The 17,145-nt window shown below is 48.4% G+C and overlaps 1 long non-coding RNA gene and 2 pseudogenes across 21 annotated transcripts; 1 reads left to right on the top strand and 2 right to left on the bottom strand.

Moving 5' to 3' along the window:
* The window catches only part of LOC127926747 (ribonucleases P/MRP protein subunit POP1-like), a 32,584-nt pseudogene extending 21,375 nt beyond the window's left edge, over positions 1-11,209 (bottom strand).
* On the bottom strand, positions 3,353-4,599 carry LOC127926748 (uncharacterized). Of its 21 annotated transcripts, none has more exons than XR_008125024.1 (4): positions 4,563-4,599; positions 4,211-4,243; positions 3,985-4,017; positions 3,353-3,386 (listed from the first exon to the last, which is right to left on the bottom strand). It is a non-coding gene; the product is annotated as an uncharacterized LOC127926748 (long non-coding RNA). The 21 variants fall into 21 exon arrangements; XR_008125026.1 differs by lacking the exon at positions 4,563-4,599 and adding an exon at positions 4,469-4,505; XR_008125028.1 differs by lacking the exon at positions 4,563-4,599 and adding an exon at positions 4,352-4,388.
* Positions 11,210-11,335: 126 nt separating the features above from the next.
* Positions 11,336-16,512, top strand: LOC118382894 (2-iminobutanoate/2-iminopropanoate deaminase-like; annotated as a pseudogene).
* Positions 16,513-17,145: the final 633 nt, after the last annotated feature.

Below are 17,145 nucleotides of genomic sequence, written 5' to 3'. Positions count from 1 at the left end.
CACCTGATGACTATACCAGTGGTACCAGTCAGAACCCACCTGATGACTATACCAGTGGTACCAGTCAGAACCCACCTGATGACTATACCAGTCAGAACCCACCTGATGACTATACCAGTGGTACCAGTCAGAACCCACCTGATGACTATACCAGTGGTACTGGACCTCCAGGTTACGGGTGTGGTAGCAGAAATGGTACTGTATCCCAGGAGCTTCTTGGCTGGTGGCCCAGCAGCCTCAGGCTCCCTGGAGGCCCACTTCCTCTTAGAACCAGAACCAGAGGCCTGCACCGCCTCAGGACCAGCCCCAGGACCGGGGGCCAAGGTGGGGGTAGGGGCTGGCTGTGGGACAGGGTCCACTGGAGCAGGTGGAAGGACAGCCTCAGAACACTGACAGACAGCCTGCAGCTCTGGGAGGAGGTCCTGACACAGAGCACAGGGCACAGTCACGACACAGAGCACAGGGCACAGTCACGACACAGAGCACAGGGCACAGTCACGACACAGAGCACAGGGCACAGTCACGACACAGGGCACAGTCACGACACAGGGCACAGTCACGACACAGGGCACAGTCACGACACAGTCACGACACACACAGTCACGACACAGTCACGACACAGTCACGACACAGTCACGACACAGTCACGACACAGTCACGACACAGGGCACAGTCACGACACAGAGCACAGTCACGACACAGAGCACAGTCACGACACAGAGCACAGTCAGAATGAATAGTACTTTCCCGATCCCAAAGGAGACATCTGATTGGATAGTACTTTCCCGATCCCAAAGGAGACATCTGATTGGATAGTACTTGACCGATCCCAAAGGGGACATCTGATTGGATAATACTTTACCGATCCCAAAGGGGACATCTGATTGGATAGTACTTTACCGATCCCAAAGGGGACATCTGATTGGATAGTACATGACCGATCCCAAAGGGGACATCTGATTGGATAGTACATGACCGATCCCAAAGGGGACATCTGATTGGATAGTACATGACCGATCCCAAAGGGGACATCTGATTGGATAGTACTTTACCGATCCCAAAGGGGACATCTGATTGGATAGTACTTGACCGATCCCAAAGGGGACATCTGATTGGATAGTACTTGACCGATCCCAAAGGGGACATCTGATTGGATAGTACTTTCCCGATCCCAAAGGGGACATCTGATTGGATAGTACTTTCCCGATCCCAAAGGGGACATCTGATTGGATAGTACTTTCCGATCCCAAAGGGGACATCTGATTGGATAGTACTTTACCGATCCCAAAGGGGACATCTGATTGGATAGTACTTTCCCGATCCCAAAGGGGACATCTGATTGGATAGTACTTGACCGATCCCAAAGGGGACATCTGATTGGATAGTACTTTCCCGGTCCCAAAGGGGACATCTGATTGGATAGTACTTGACCGATCCCAAAGGGGACATCTGATTGGATAGTACATGACCGATCCCAAAGGGGACATCTGATTGGATAGTACATGACCGATCCCAAAGGGGACATCTGATTGGATAGTACATGACCGATCCCAAAGGGGACATCTGATTGGATAGTACATGACCGATCCCAAAGGGGACATCTGATTGGATAGTACATGACCGATCCCAAAGGGGACATCTGATTGGATAGTACATGACCGATCCCAAAGGGGACATCTGAGTTCACCAGATTATAGACAACAATAAAGACACCATCAATCAATAGTTAAATGGTTGTTCGATACTTCTACTACCGATTGATTCGGCGTATTAGTCGCTCTGACCGTTTTCATGGCGGGGTGAGCCCAGATCCACAGCTGTCTGTGTGTTGATCCCTGGGAGCCCTGGTCCTCCCTGGCCCCCGGCCCTGCGTTGTGGGCCTCCAGAGGAACGTGACAGGCCCCAGGGGCTGGAGAGGGTACTGTCCTGCTCGGTACACCACCACACTGCCCTGTCTCCTGCCTGACACACACATGGCTGCTGCAAACGTAGGCCCTGCAGGTACAACACGCGTCATCGTCAATAATACCACAACGCAGCGAGTCACATACTTGTTAGACCACCCGACTCCAAAAAAAAAAAAAACAATCCCACACTCAGTAACTTTCCGTACACTTGGTTCTCATCCATCCTCCACTGACCCCAACACAGTCATCCATTATACATGTAAAGTCATCAATACGATCTAATATGGCAACATGAATAAGTGTCTTTCAAGCTAGAATCCAACACATCTAAACTTTATACTGAAATACTTGTATATAAAATCGAGACTGATGCTGCGTTTAGACGAGGGACATGAAGACCAGTCATACCAGTCGGCAGAGCGATGCTGCGTTACCAGTCGGCAGAGCGATGCTGCGTTTAGACGAGGGACATGAAGACCAGTCGGCAGAGCGATGCTGCGTTTAGACGAGGGACATGAAGACCAGTCGGCAGAGCGATGCTGCGTTTAGACGAGGGACATGAAGACCAGTCGGCAGAGCGATGCTGCGTTTAGACGAGGGACATGAAGACCAGTGGGCAGAGCGATGCTGCGTTTAGACGAGGGACATGAAGACCAGTGGGCAGAGCGATGCTGCGTTTAGACGAGGGACATGAAGACCAGTCGGCAGAGCGATGCTGCGTTTAGACGAGGGACATGAAGACCAGTCGGCAGAGCGATGCTGCGTTTAGACGAGGGACATGAAGACCAGTCGGCAGAGCGATGCTGCGTTTAGACGAGGGACATGAAGTTCAGTCGGCAGAGCGATGCTGCGTTTAGACGAGGGACATGAAGACCAGTCGGCAGAGCGATGCTGCGTTTAGACGAGGGACATGAAGACCAGTCGGCAGAGCGATGCTGCGTTTAGACGAGGGACATGAAGACCAGTCGGCAGAGCGATGCTGCGTTTAGACGAGGGACATGAAGACCAGTCGGCAGAGCGTGCTGTGTTACCAGTCGGCAGAGCGTGCTGTGTTACCAGTCGACAGAGCGTGCTGCGTTTTAGACGAGGGACATGAAGACCAGTCGGCAGAGCGATGCTGCGGCACGACGGTACGCGTTGCTATGGTGATTTCACTAAACGGTGCATATCAACATCCAGTAGAAAACAACACAGATGGTAAAAGGTGAAATATTTTTTTAAACTCTGGTGGCCAAGTCCCGTCTACCGTGGCGGCTGAAGGCATTCACCGCCGTGCCTCAACGGCGTTTACCGTTGCGCTCTCGTTGAAAACAACGGACATCTTAGTTTGCCGTCTACCTCGTACCATCTACCTCGTACGATCTACCTCCTACCATCTACCTCGTACCATCTAAAACGCAGCATGCCGTCTACCTCGTACCATCTAAAGCGCAGCATGACATCTACCTCGTACCATCTAAAGCGCAGCATGCCGTCTACCTCGTACCATCTACCTCGTACCATCTAAAGCGCAGCATGCCGTCTACCTCGTACCATCTAAAGCGCAGCATGCCGTCTACCTCCTACCATCTACCTCATACCATCTAAAACGCAGCATGCCGTCTACCTCGTACCATCTACCTCGTACCATCTAAAGCGCAGCATGCCGTCTACCTCGTACCATCTAAAACGCAGCATGCCGTCTACCTCGTACCATCTAAAGCGCAGCATGCCGTCTACCTCGTACCATCTAAAACGCAGCATGCCGTCAACCTCGTAACATCTAAAGTGCAGCATGCCGTCTACCTCGTACCATCTAAAACGCAGCATGCCGTCTACCTCGTACCATCTAAAACGCAGCATGCCGTCTACCTCGTACCATCTAAAGCGCAGCATGCCGTCTACCTCGTACCATCTAAAGCTCAGCATGCCGTCTACCTCGTACCATCTAAAGCATGCTGTCTACCTCGTACCATCTAAAGCGCAGCATGCCGTCTACCTCGTACCATCTAAAACGCAGCATGCCGTCTACCTCGTACCATCTGAAACGCAGCATGCCGTCTACCTCGTACCATCTAAAACGCAGCATGCCGTCTACCTCGTACCATCTAAAACGCAGCATGCCATCTACCTCGTACCATCTAAAACGCAGCATGCCGTCTACCTCGTACCATCTAAAACGCAGCATGACATCTACCTCGTACCATCTACCTCGTACCATCTAAAGCGCAGCATGCCGTCTACCTCGTACCATCTAAAACGCAGCATGACATCTACCTCGTACCATCTAAAACGCAGCATGCCGTCTACCTCGTACCATCTACCTCGTACCATCTAAAGCGCAGCATGCCGTCTACCTCGTACCATCTACCTCGTACCATCTAAAACGCAGCATGCCGTCTACCTCGTACCATCTACCTCGTACCATCTAAAACGCAGCATGCCGTCTACCTCGTACCATCTACCTCGTACCATCTAAAACGCAGCATGCCGTCTACCTCGTACCATCTACCTCGTACCATCTACCTCGTACCGTCTACCTCGTACCGTCTACCTCGTACCATCTACCTCGTACCATCTACCTCGTACCATCTAAAACGCAGCATGCCGTCTACCTCGTACCATCTACCTCGTACCATCTACATCGTAGCATGCCGTCTACCTCGTACCGTCTACCTCGTACCATCTAAAACGCAGCATGCCGTCTACCTCGTACCATCTACCTCGTACCATCTACCTCGTACCATCTACCTCGTACCATCTAAAACGCAGCATGATTGACAATTGTGGTTGTTTGTTTGTTGAGGAGGGAAAACACGAAACAAGTACTTACCAGTTTCCTTGCTGGTCAGCTTAGACAGAGCAGCTAACAGCTGTTCCCCTGGCCCCTGTAACTCCACACAGCAGTAGTACGACATGTCCTGGGTAGGGGGGGGGGGACAGTATGTAACCCTAAGTGAATCCTCTAACACTTCAAAATATAATTTTACAGTTTGGAAACCGCAAAAAGACAAATTTACCAAAATGCTGTATTCATAACTGATCACAAAGCAAACACTTAAAGTGGTTGTCGCTCATGTACCGTGTGAACACCAGACCTGAGTAGAAAACAGTTTAAATTGATTATATACTTTACAGAGACTACTATTGTATAGATCCCACAGTAAACCTGTTAGAGCTGTAACAGAGACTACTATCGTAGAGATCCCACAGTAAACCTATTAGAGCTGTTACAGAGACTACTATTGTAGAGATCCCACAATAAACCTATTAGAGCTGTTACAGAGACTACTATTGTAGAGATCCCACAGTAAACCTATTAGAACTGTTACAGAGACTACTATTGTAGAGATCCCACAGTAAACCTATTAGAGCTGTTACAGAGACTACTATTGTAGAGATCCCACAGTAAACCTATTACAGAGACTACTACTGTAGAGATCCCACAGTAAACCTATTAGAACTGTTACAGAGACTACTATTGTAGAGATCCCACAGTAAACCTATTAGAGCTGTTACAGAGACTACTATTGTAGAGATCCCACAGTAAACCTATTAGAGCTGTTACAGAGACTACTATTGTAGAGATCCCACAGTAAACCTATTAGAGCTGTTACAGAGACTACTATTGCAGAGATCCCACAGTAAACCTATTAGAGCTGTTACAGAGACTACTATCGTAGAGATCCCACAGTAAACCTATTAGAGCTGTTACAGAGACTACTATCGTAGAGATCCCACAGTAAACCTATTAGAACTGTTACAGAGACTACTATTGTAGAGATCCCACAGTAAACCTATTAGAGAGACTACTACTGTAGAGATCCCACAGTAAACCTATTAGAACTGTAACAGAGACTACTATTGTAGAGATCCCACAGTAAACCTATTAGAACTGTTACAGAGACTACTATTGTAGAGATCCCACAGTAAACCTATTACAGAGACCACTATTGTAGAGATCCCACAGTAAACCTATTAGAGCTGTAACAGAGACTACTATTGTAGAGATCCCACAGTAAACCTATTAGAGCTGTAACAGAGACTACTATTGTAGAGATCCCACAGTAAACCTATTAGAGCTGTTACAGAGACTACTATTGCAGAGATCCCACAGTAAACCTATTAGAGCTGTTACAGAGACTACTATTGTAGAGATCCCACAGTAAACCTATTAGAACTGTTACAGAGACTACTACTGTAGAGATCCCACAGTAAACATATTAGAGCTGTAACAGAGACTACTATTGTAGAGATCCCACTGTAAACCTATTACAGAGAATACTATTGTAGAGATCCCACAGTAAACCTATTAGAGCTGTTACAGAGACTACTATTGTAGAGATCCCACAGGAAACCTATTAGAACTGTTACAGAGACTACTATTGTAGAGATCCCACAGTAAACCTATTAGAGCTGTTACAGAGACTACTATTGTAGAGATCCCACAGTAAACCTATTACAGAGACTACTACTGTAGAGATCCCACAGTAAACCTATTAGAGCTGTAACAGAGACTACTATTGTAGAGATCCCACAGTAAACCTATTAGAGCTGTAACAGAGACTACTATTGTAGAGATCCCACAGTAAACCTATTAGAACTGTTACAGAGACTACTATTGTAGAGATCCCACAGTAAAGAACGTCAAGTGTTACTGTATTATATTATGCCTGTATTTTAGTCATTCTGAAACTGTTGTACTTTGAATGTTAAGGTGATTCATGTCCCTCACAGTTACCTAGATATAGCTCAATGTTAAGGTGATTCATGTCCCTCACTGTTGTCTAGATCAATGTCCCTCACTGTTGTCTAGATCAATGTCCCTCACTGTTGTCTAGATCTAGCTCAATGTTAAGGTGATTCATGTCCCCCACTGTTGTCTAGATCTAGCTAAATGTTAAGGTGATTCATGTCCCTCACTGTTGCCTAGATCTAGCTCAATGTTAAGGTGATTCATGTCCCTCACTGTTGTCTAGATCTAGCTCAATGTTAAGGTGATTCATGTCCCTCACTGTTGTCTAGATCTAGCTCAATGTTAAGGTGATTCATGTCCCTCACTGTTGTCTAGATCTAGCTAAATGTTAAGGTGATTCATGTCCCTCACTGTTGTCTAGATCTAGCTAAATGTTAAGGTGATTCATGTCCCTCACTGTTGTCTAGATCTAGCTCAATGTTAAGGTGATTCATGTCCCTCACTGTTGTCTAGATCTAGCTCAATGTTAAGGTGATTCATGTCCCTCACTGTTGTCTAGATCTAGCTCAATGTTAAGGTGATTCATGTCCCTCACTGTTGTCTAGATCTAGCTCAATGTTAAGGTGATTCATGTCCCTCACTGTTGGGGATCTGTATTGAAAATAGTCCCCCAGAAATGTTTTAAACTTTCCACAAAGAATATTTAAAACTAGAGTTTTCCCAGGTCTGATGAACTCCTAACCTTACTGAGCAGTAATTTAAAACTAGTTATCCCCAGGTCTGGAGAACTCCTAACCTTACTGAGCAGTAATTTAAAACTAGTTATCCCCAGGTCTGGAGAACTCCTAACCTTACTGAGCAGTAATTTAAAACTAGTTATCCCCAGGTCTGGAGAACTCCTAACCTTACTGAGCAGTAATTTAAAACTAGTGTTTTCCCAGGTCTGGAGAACTCCTAACCTTACTGAGCAGTAATTTAAAACTAGAGTTTTCCCAGGTCTGGAGAACTCCTAACCTTACTGAGCAGTAATTTAAAACTAGAGTTTTCCCAGGTCTGGAGAACTCCTAACCTTATTGAGCCGTAATTTAAAACTAGAGTTATCCCAGGTCTGGAGAACTCCTAACCTTATTGAGCAGTAATTTGAACAGGACCTTATAAAATCAGTCAATCAAATCAAAATGTATTTCCTATCAGTTGTCCCAAAGTGCTTCCCAGATATCCAGCCTCCAAAAAAAGCCTCCGTGGGTAAAGACACTAACCTGTAGGAGACAGTGGGAGCTCATGGCTCTGTAGCAGGCTCTGTAACACTTGTAGGTTGGCCTGTCTCCCAGACAGTAGCCCCATCTCTTGACCACGTGGAAGCGCTTGGCGTGCCAGATGTGCGTCTCCAGCCACAGGTTCTTCCGCTGGCGGCGGTTGAACTCCAGGAGCATGTTGCCGTGGCGACGCCGGCTTCGGCTCTTGCTCTTGGACTGTTCCTTCTTCACCTCTGACCAGCCTTCTGACTCTTCTCCAACTGGACCAGAGAGGAAACATACAGGATGTTTATATTAGTCCGGCTCTAGGTGTGACCAGTCCGGCTCTAGGTGTGACCAGTCCGGCTCTAGGTGTGACCAGTCCGGCTCTAGGTGTGACCAGTCCGGCTCTAGGTGACAGTCCGGCTCTAGGTGTGACCAGTCCGGCTCTAGGTGTGACCAGTCCGGCTCTAGGTGTGACCAGTCCGGCTCTAGGTGTGACCAGTCGGCTCTAGGTGTGGCCAGTCCGGCTCTAGGTGTGGCCAGTCCGGCTCTAGGTGTGGCCAGTCCGGCTCTTGGTGTGGCCAGTCCGGCTCTAGGTGTGGCTAGTCCGGCTCTAGGTTTGACTAGTCCGGCTCTAGGTGTGGCTAGTCCGGCTCTAGGTGTGGCTAGTCCGGCTCTAGGTGTGGCTAGTCCGGCTCTAGGTGTGGCTAGTCCGGCTCTAGGTGTGACTAGTCCGGCTCTAGGTGTGACCAGAAGGCTCTAGGTGTGGCCAGTCCGGCTCTAGGTGTGGCCAGTCCGGCTCTAGGTGTGGCTAGTCCGAGGTGTGGCTAGTCCGGCTCTAGGTGTGACCAGAAGGCTCTAGGTGTGACCAGAAGGCTCTAGGTGTGACCAGTCCGGCTCTAGGTGTGACCAGTCCGGCTCTAGGTGTGACCAGAAGGCTCTAGGTGTGACCAGAAGGCTCTAGGTGTGACCAGAAGGCTCTAGGTGTGACCAGTCCGGCTCTAGGTGTGACCAGAAGGCTCTAGGTGTGACCAGAAGGCTCTAGGTGTGACCAGAAGGCTCTAGGTGTGACCAGTCCGGCTCTAGGTGTGACCAGAAGGCTCTAGGTGTGACCAGAAGGCTCTAGGTGTAACCAGTCCGGCTCTAGGTGTGACTATTCCGGCTCTAGGTGTGACCAGAAGGCTCTAGGTGTGACCAGAAGGCTCTAGGTGTGACCAGAAGGCTCTAGGTGTAACCAGTCCGGCTCTAGGTGTGACTATTCCGGCTCTAGGTGTGACCAGAAGGCTCCAGGTGTGACCAGTCCGGCTCCAGGTGTGGCCAGTCCTTCCTCCATGTATGGTCATGACAATAACAGAGACAGATCTGGGACCATGCTTTAAAGTCAAGAGAGAGAAAGGACACGTTTCACTGTGACCGAGAGTGTGTGTGACCGAGTGTGTGTGTGACCGAGTGTGTGTTTGAGTGACCGAGTGTGTGTGTGAGTGACCGAGTGTGTGTGTGAGTGACCGAGTGTGTGTGTGAGTGACCGAGTGCGTGCGTGACCGAGTGCGTGCGTGACCGAGTGCGTGCGTGACCGAGTGCGTGCGTGACCGAGTGCGTGCGTGACCGAGTGCGTGCGTGACCGAGTGCGTGCGTGACCGAGTGCGTGTGTGACTGAGTGCGTGTGTGACGGAGTGTGTGTGACTGAGTGTGTGTGACTGAGTGTGTGTGTGACTGAGTGTGTGTGACTGAGTGTGTGTGACTGAGTGTGTGACTGAGTGTGTGTGTGACGGAGTGTGTGTGACTGAGTGTGTGTGTGACGGAGTGTGTGTGACTGAGTGTGTGTGACTGAGTGTGTGTGTGTGTGTGACTGTGTGTGTGTGTGTGTGTGTGACTGTGTGTGTGTGTGACTGTGTGTGTGAGACTAAGTGTGACTGTGTGTGTGTGAGACTAAGTGTGACTGTGTGTGTGTGTGAGACTAAGTGTGACTGTGTGTGTGTGAGACTAAGTGTGACTGTGTGTGTGTGTGAGACTAAGTGTGACTGTGTGTGTGTGTGTGTCTAAGTGTGACTGTGTGTGTGTGTGTGTGTGTGTGTGTGTGTGTGTGTGTGTGTGTGTGTGTGTGTGTGTGTGTGTGTTGTGTGTGTGTGTGTGTGTGTGACTAAGTGAGACTGGGAACGTGTGTGTGTGACTATGTGTGACTAAGCGTGACTGTGTGTGTGACTAAGTGTGACTGTGTGTGTGTGAGACTAAGTGTGACTGTGTGTGTGAGAGACTAAGTGTGTGTGTGTGTTACTTAGACAAACCCACCATGTTGTTGGCCATGTCTCTCAGCCTGCAGGGCAGTCTCTTGGTGTTATGACTCATGGCCCTCCTCCTCATGTGTTTAGGAAGAGCTCCGAACACATGGGAGCTGCCCGTTGTCTTGGTGACGGCCATCAACATGGCGTTCACCTCTGCAGCCCGGGCCTTGGCAAACGCTGAGGCTGAGGAGGCACAGCACCAAACATCACAAAAAGGCTGGCTGGGAGTCAATGGGCTGGAGCATCAGACATTATGTACTCATTCTAAATGCCATTTGAATTTAATGTAATAAAAGCTGTTGATTTACAGCTGGTTCAACTTCGACATGCAGAAGTGCTCAGTCAGAACCTGTATCAGTTTAAAACCCATCAAGACATGAGCATCCATTTAAAATACATTTGACAACTGTATGCAGAGGGAAGGTGTTCTTACCAGTGATGTGTGTGGGCAGAGCCTGCGGGTATCCCCGTGTCCTTCTCTCTGGTGGCCCCGGACCCAGCCCCCTCTCTGGGCATGGCCTGAGTGGGCGGACCCTGGCCCCATGGATGTGGAGACAGATCATGGCCTCGACCTGTAAGGGTGTCCCCTCCGTTCCTCCAGTGTGAGCTGCCCTGGGAGGAATAGGTGACGTTGATCGGCTGGTTCCTCATCTTCTTATCGCGCATCCTGTGCTTGGCTGTAGACATGTTTGATAGCTCTGCAGAAAATAAACATGACTCATTGATAATAAGGCTAATGGTGCTGTCAAAAAATGATCCTATCGTGGGACACGAGCAGGCTACTAGCTACTATTTAAGAGTGAATTGCACAGTCACTGATCGGATGTTATTGTCAGCAAACCTTTGAAAGACATGCCAGTCAATCTCCACCTCCGCAGACTAGCTAGCTAAATTAGCTACTTAGCAACACATTGGGACATCATGCGACTACTTTGCATGACACAAACAGGCTACGCTAACGAGTTATGAAGTAATCCACTTCCATCACACCACAATGTATTTGTAAAAGTAACTGACCATATATTGACTTTCAAATCCTGAATGGAGGAACAGTTATGTTTAAAAACCACGCCGTTACGCTCACATTTATGTCTTCAGCTCTTCCTCTTCCGCATAAATATGACGTATATCTTGTTCCGGTTCAATTGTGTTCATGGGAAAGGTAGTATATAGTAGATATGTTTTAAATTTGATTTAAACTTTATTTATGTAGTAGATATATTTAGTCACGTCAATAAAATATGGCAAAATTGTCGGAAAATAAATGACACTTTTTGAATTTAGCGTCATTTCGGTTTTTGGGCAAATATCAGTACCCGGCCAATACCCACAACGATTACAATAATATAAGTTGTGGGTCTAATGAAACTTGTAGGCCCGTTTAGTTGAGACTTTACGGTAGTAGACGCGCTCTACCGGCTGATCTGTCATTTCAGAGGTCCACCGGCTTCAGACCAGGAACTTCTTTGTTTTAAGTGAAGAGTTTTTTTTGTCAAATTCTAATCATGTCTTCGATCATCAGGAAGATAATCAACACCACTAAAGCGCCAGCAGCTATCCGGGCCGTACAGGTTGGTGGTCTGTGCAGCCTTTATCACACTATTGATCTGAAGGCGTTGAACTATTAAAAAAAAAAATCTAATCAAATTGATCGCATACACATATTTAGCAGGATGTTATTGTGGTTGTAGCGAAATGCTTGTGTTCCTGTCTTCAACGGCGCTGTAGTATCTAAAAGTGCAGAAGCACGATGTGAAATAATGGAATATAGAAATATTAGGACGAGCAATGTCGGAGTCCGAAGTATTTATGTTTATATATAAGAATAGTATGTTCTTGTTTGCATTCATTCATTAAGCAACTATTTTAAAACATTGTTCGTGTGTCTACGCAGAGTACAATGAATCACACATGCGGTATTGGCATTTCTATTCTGCCTGTGAAGGGACATTCGCGGTCTGTTACGGTAGGGGTGTCACCCTTTTACCCAATAATCGTGGGAGGTGGAGCTGTGGCGCCGCTGTAAACTGGAGAGAGAGGCTTTGAGTTTTATTTCAGGTTAAAGTGCTTTTTGACTGAAGGCCTGTGACTGGCAGAGTTGGCACAGAGGTTATGTGTTGGAATGGAGCATTCTGTGGACTGACACTGTCGTTGCACTCTAAGCCTACTGTATATTGTACACACTATATTGTATTAGATGACATTCAGAAACAGTCCCCAGTATGGTTGCTCAGTTTAACCAGTAGGTGGCAGTAAAGTATCAATTTAGATTTCAGGAAAGTCAAACAACAGTGTTAATTGTGTTCTGGATGGAAAAGACTGAGGACATTTTATTTATTTGCCTCATTTAAGTAGTAGAGGTAGTAGTAGTAGCAGTAGTAGTAGCGGTAGTAGCAGTAGTAGTAGCAGTAGTAGTAGCAGTAGCAGTAGTAGTAGCAGAAGTAGTAGCAGAAGTAGTAGCGGTAGCAGAAGTAGTAGCAGTAGCAGTAGTAGTAGCAGAAGTAGTGGTAGTAGCGGTAGTAGTAGGGTGGTGGTAGTAGCAGTAGTAGTAGTAGTAATGTAGTAGTAGTAACAGTAGCAGCAGTAGTAGTAGTAACTGCAGTAGTGTAGCGGTGAGTGGTAGTAGCAGTATTAGTAGTAGTAGTAGTAGTAGTAGTAGTAGTAGTAACTGTAGTAGTAGTAGTAACTGCAGTAGTAGTAGTAGTAGTAGTAGTAGTAGTAGTAGTAGTAGTGTCTATGATATCTTGAATGTGACAGAGAGATCATTTCACCTGCCCCATGTTGGTACATATCTTATCAGCTGTCCAGTCCTGTGTTCATATTGGTTGTTCTGTCTCCCAGCCAGGCGGTGGTGGTGGACAGGACCATGTACGTGTCAGGCCAGCTGGGGATGGACCCTGCCTCTGGTCAGCTGGTGGAGGGAGGGGTCCAGGCTCAGACCAAACAGGTGAGGTGAAGCTTAGCGGTTAGAGTGTGGGGGTGGCAGGTAGCCTAGTGGTTAGAGTGTGGGGGCGGCAGGTAGCCTAGCGGTTAGAGTGTGGGGGCGGCAGGTAGCTTAGCGGTTAGAGTGTGGGGGCGGCAGGTGGCCTAGCGGTTAGAGTGTGGGGGCGGCAGGTAGCCTAGCGGTTAGGAGTGTGGGGGCGGCGGGCAGCCCAGCGGTTAGAGTGTGGGGCGGCAGGTAGCCTAGCGGTTAGAGTGTGGGGGCGGCAGGTAGCCTAGCGGTTAGAGTGTTAGGGCGGCAGGTAGCCCAGCGGTTAGAGTGTGGGGGCGGCAGGTAGCCTAGCGGTTAGAGTGTGGGGGCGGCAGGTAGCCTAGCGGTTAGAGTGTGGGGGCGGCAGGTAGCCTAGCGGTTAGCGTGTGGGGGCGGCAGGTAGCCTAGCGGTTAGAGTGTGGGGGCGGCAGGTAGCCTAGCGGTTAGAGTGTGGGGGCGGCAGGTAGCCTAGCGGTTAGAGTGTGGGGGCGGCAGGTAGCCTAGCGGTTAGAGTGTGGGGGCGGCAGGTAGCCTTGCGGTTAGAGTGTGGGGGCGGCAGGTAGCCTAGCGGTTAGAGTGTGGGGGCGGCAGGTAGCCTAGCGGTTAGAGTGTGGGGGCGGCAGGTAGCCTAGCGGTTAGAGTGTGGGGGCGGCAGGTAGCCTAGCGGTTAACAACAAGGAAGTTAACCCACTGTTCCCCGAACAAGGCAGTTAACCCACTGTTCCCAGGACAAGGCAGTTAACCCACTGTTCCCCCGAACAAGTCAGTTAACCCACTGTTCCCCAGCTGCCAACAAGGCAGTTAACCCACTGTTCCCCGAACAAGGCAGTTAACCCACTGTTCCCCAACAAGGCAGTTAACCCACTGTTCCCGAACAAGGCAGTTAACCCACTGTTCCCCCGAACAAGGCAGTTAACCCACTGTTCCCCCGAACAAGGCAGTTAACCCACTGTTCCCCGAACAAGGCAGTTAACCCACTGTTCCCCGAACAAGGCAGTTAACCACTGTTCCCCGAACAAGGCAGTTAACCCACTGTTCCCCCGAACAAGGCAGTTAACCCACTGTTCCCCCGAACAAGGCAGTTAACCCACTGTTCCCGAACAAGGCGAGGGTAACCCACTGTTCCCAACAAGGCAGTTAACCCACTGTTTCTGCCTGAACAAGGCAGTTAACTCACTGTTCCCCTGAACAAGGCAGTTAACCCACTGTTCCCGAACAAGGCAGTTAACCCACTGTTCCCCTGAGCAAGACAGTTAACCCACTCTTCCCTGAACAAGACAGTTAACCCACTGTTCCCCCTGAACAAGGCAGTTAACCCACTGTTCCCCTGAACAAGGCAGTTAACCCACTGTTCCCCCTGAACAAGGCAGTTAACCCACTGTTCCCCTGAACAAGGCAGTTAACCCATTGTTCCCTGAACAAGGCAGTTAACCCACTTGTTCCCTGAACAAGGCAGTTAACCCACTGTTCCCCTGAACAGGCAGTTAACCCACTGTTCCCCTGAACAGGCAGTTAATCTGTTTCCCCTGAACAAGGCAGTTAACCCACTGTTCCCTGAACAAGTAAGTTAACCCATTGTTCCCCCCGAACAAGGCAGTTAACCCATGTGTTAACCCCTGAACAAGGCAGTTAACCCACTGTTCCCCTGAACAAGGCAGTTAACCCATTGTTCCCGGGCTCCGTGGATGTCGACTATGTCAGTTAAATGCGGAAGACACATTTCAGTTGAATGCATTCCCTATCCCATACAGGCTCTGGTAAACATGGGGAGATCCTGAAGGAAGCAGGGTGTGGATATGACAGTGGTAAGTTATGATGTTTTATAAACACTTGTATTAGATGTTTAGAAACTGTATCAAGCAAAAACCATTAATTTCCTGATTTGTTTTCTTTTCCCACAGTCGTGAAAACCACGGTTCTTTTGGTTGACATGAATGACTTCGTCAGTGTGAATGATGTCTATAAAACATGTAAGTTTCTCTGTTGTTGGGATCCTTCCTGTTGAATCCTCTAAATATTCATATTGTTGGGATCCTTCCTGTTGAATCCTCTAAATATTCATATTGTTGGGATCCTTCCTGTTGAATATTCATGTTGATGGGGATCCTTCCTGTTGAATATTCATGTTGTTGAATCATCGAAATTCATGTTGTTGGGATCCTTCTTGTTGAATCCTCTGAATATTCATGTTGTTGGGACTCTTCCTGTTGAATATTCATGTTGTTGGGATCGTTCTTGTTGAATCCTCATGTTGTTGGGACTCTTCCTGTTGAATATTCATGTTGTTGAATCCTCTAAATATTGATATTGTTGGGATCCTCCTTGTTTTGTTATGCTGATATGTATTAGAAGTATTCTGAAGGTTCTGGCACTTCACATAGTGTCCACAGGGTGTCACTGTTTCCCAAGAGACTTAGTATGATATGTAAGGGAGGCGCACTTCACATAGTGTCCACAGGGTGTCACTGTTTCCCAAGAGACTTAGTATGGTATATAAGGGAGGCACACTTCACATAGTGTCCACAGGGTGTCACTGTTTCCCAAGAGACTTAGTATGGTATGTAAGGGAGGCGCACTTCACATAGTGTCCACAAGGTGTCACGGTTTCCCAAGAAACTGAGTATGGTATGTAAGGGAGGGAGGCGCACTTCACATAGTGTCACTGTTTCCCAAGAGACTGAGTATGGTATGTAAGGGAGGTGGGGATGATCATGTTTGTGGCACTTCCCTTGAGTAGGTTTGAGCACTGCCATGACAGTGACTGGAGTTAAAGGTAGAGGTACCTACCTTCATACAGATTCAGTCAGCATCTAAACCTCGCTGACCTGATTGACAAGCCGTGTCTGTCTACGTAAGATGATTCCCTAACAGCTTGGACTGCATGTTGGTCAAGGGCGCTGTACTGCAGCGCCAGCTGTGCCACCAGAGACTCTGGGTTCGCGCCCAGGCTCTGTCGTAACCGACCGGAGCTCCGTGGGCGACGCACAAATTGGCCTAGCGTCGTCCGGGTTAGGGAGGGGTTGGTCGGTAGGGATATCCTTGTCTCATTGCGCACCAGCGACTCCTGTGGCGGGCAAGCAGTGCACGCTAACCTAGGTTGCCAGGTGCACGGTGTTTCCTCTGACACATTAGTGCGCTGGCTTCCGGGTGGTTGCGCTGTGTTAAGAAGCAGGTTGGGTTGTGTACGGAGGACGCGTGACCTTCAACCTTCGTCTCTCCCGAGCCCGTACGGGAGATGTAGCGATGAGACAAAACAATTGGATACCACGAAAATTGGGGAGAAACGAAGTAAAAAAACGTTTTTAAATATATTAAAAAGACGTTACTTATGTCTTGTATGAGATCTACAGTATGTAACCATGTTTTGTGTTCCTCTCCTTTTTGTTTTCAGCAGTAGCTTCCCAGCTCGGGCTGCCTACCAGGTCGCTGCCTGCCCAGGGTGAGGATCTGCGCTTCATCTCATTACACTGTTTCCATGGCAATACAGAACCTAACCATGTGATGTGACTGACAACAAACATGAGAAGTACTTGAATGCTATTTTTGTCTCTGTCTCTCTGTGTGTCTCTGTCCTTCTGTGTGTCTCTGTCTCTCTGTGTGTCTCTCTGTGTGTGTCTGTCTCTCTGTGTGTCTCTGTCTCTCTGTGTGTCTCTCTGTGTGTGTCTCTGTCTCTCTCTGTGTGTCTCTGTCTCTCTGTGTGTCTCTCTGTGTGTGTGTCTCTGTGTGTGTCTCTCTCTCTCTGTGTGTCTCTCTGTCTCTCTGTGTGTCTCTGTGTGTCTCTCTGTCTCTCTGTGTGTCTCTGTCTCTCTGTGTGTCTCTCTGTGTGTCTCTCTCTGTCTCTCTCTGTCTCTCTCTGTCTCTCTGTGTGTCTCTCTGTCTCTCTGTGTGTCTCTGTGTGTCTCTGTCTCTCAGGGTGGGCTTGTAGAGATTGAAGCTGTTGCTGTTCTGGGCCCTCTGACTGAGGTCTCTTGATGTAGCCTAAACGTCAGCGACAGAACAGGAAAATCAACAACTCCCATGTCCCATAAGATGACGATGTCATCACAATACCAGCGTCTAGTGAATCATTTCC

The sequence above is a fragment of the Oncorhynchus keta genome, unplaced genomic scaffold, assembly GCF_023373465.1.
Source record: "Oncorhynchus keta strain PuntledgeMale-10-30-2019 unplaced genomic scaffold, Oket_V2 Un_contig_8159_pilon_pilon, whole genome shotgun sequence".
Lineage (NCBI taxonomy): Eukaryota > Metazoa > Chordata > Actinopteri > Salmoniformes > Salmonidae > Oncorhynchus > Oncorhynchus keta.
This window is presented reverse-complemented; position numbering and strand designations above follow the sequence as displayed.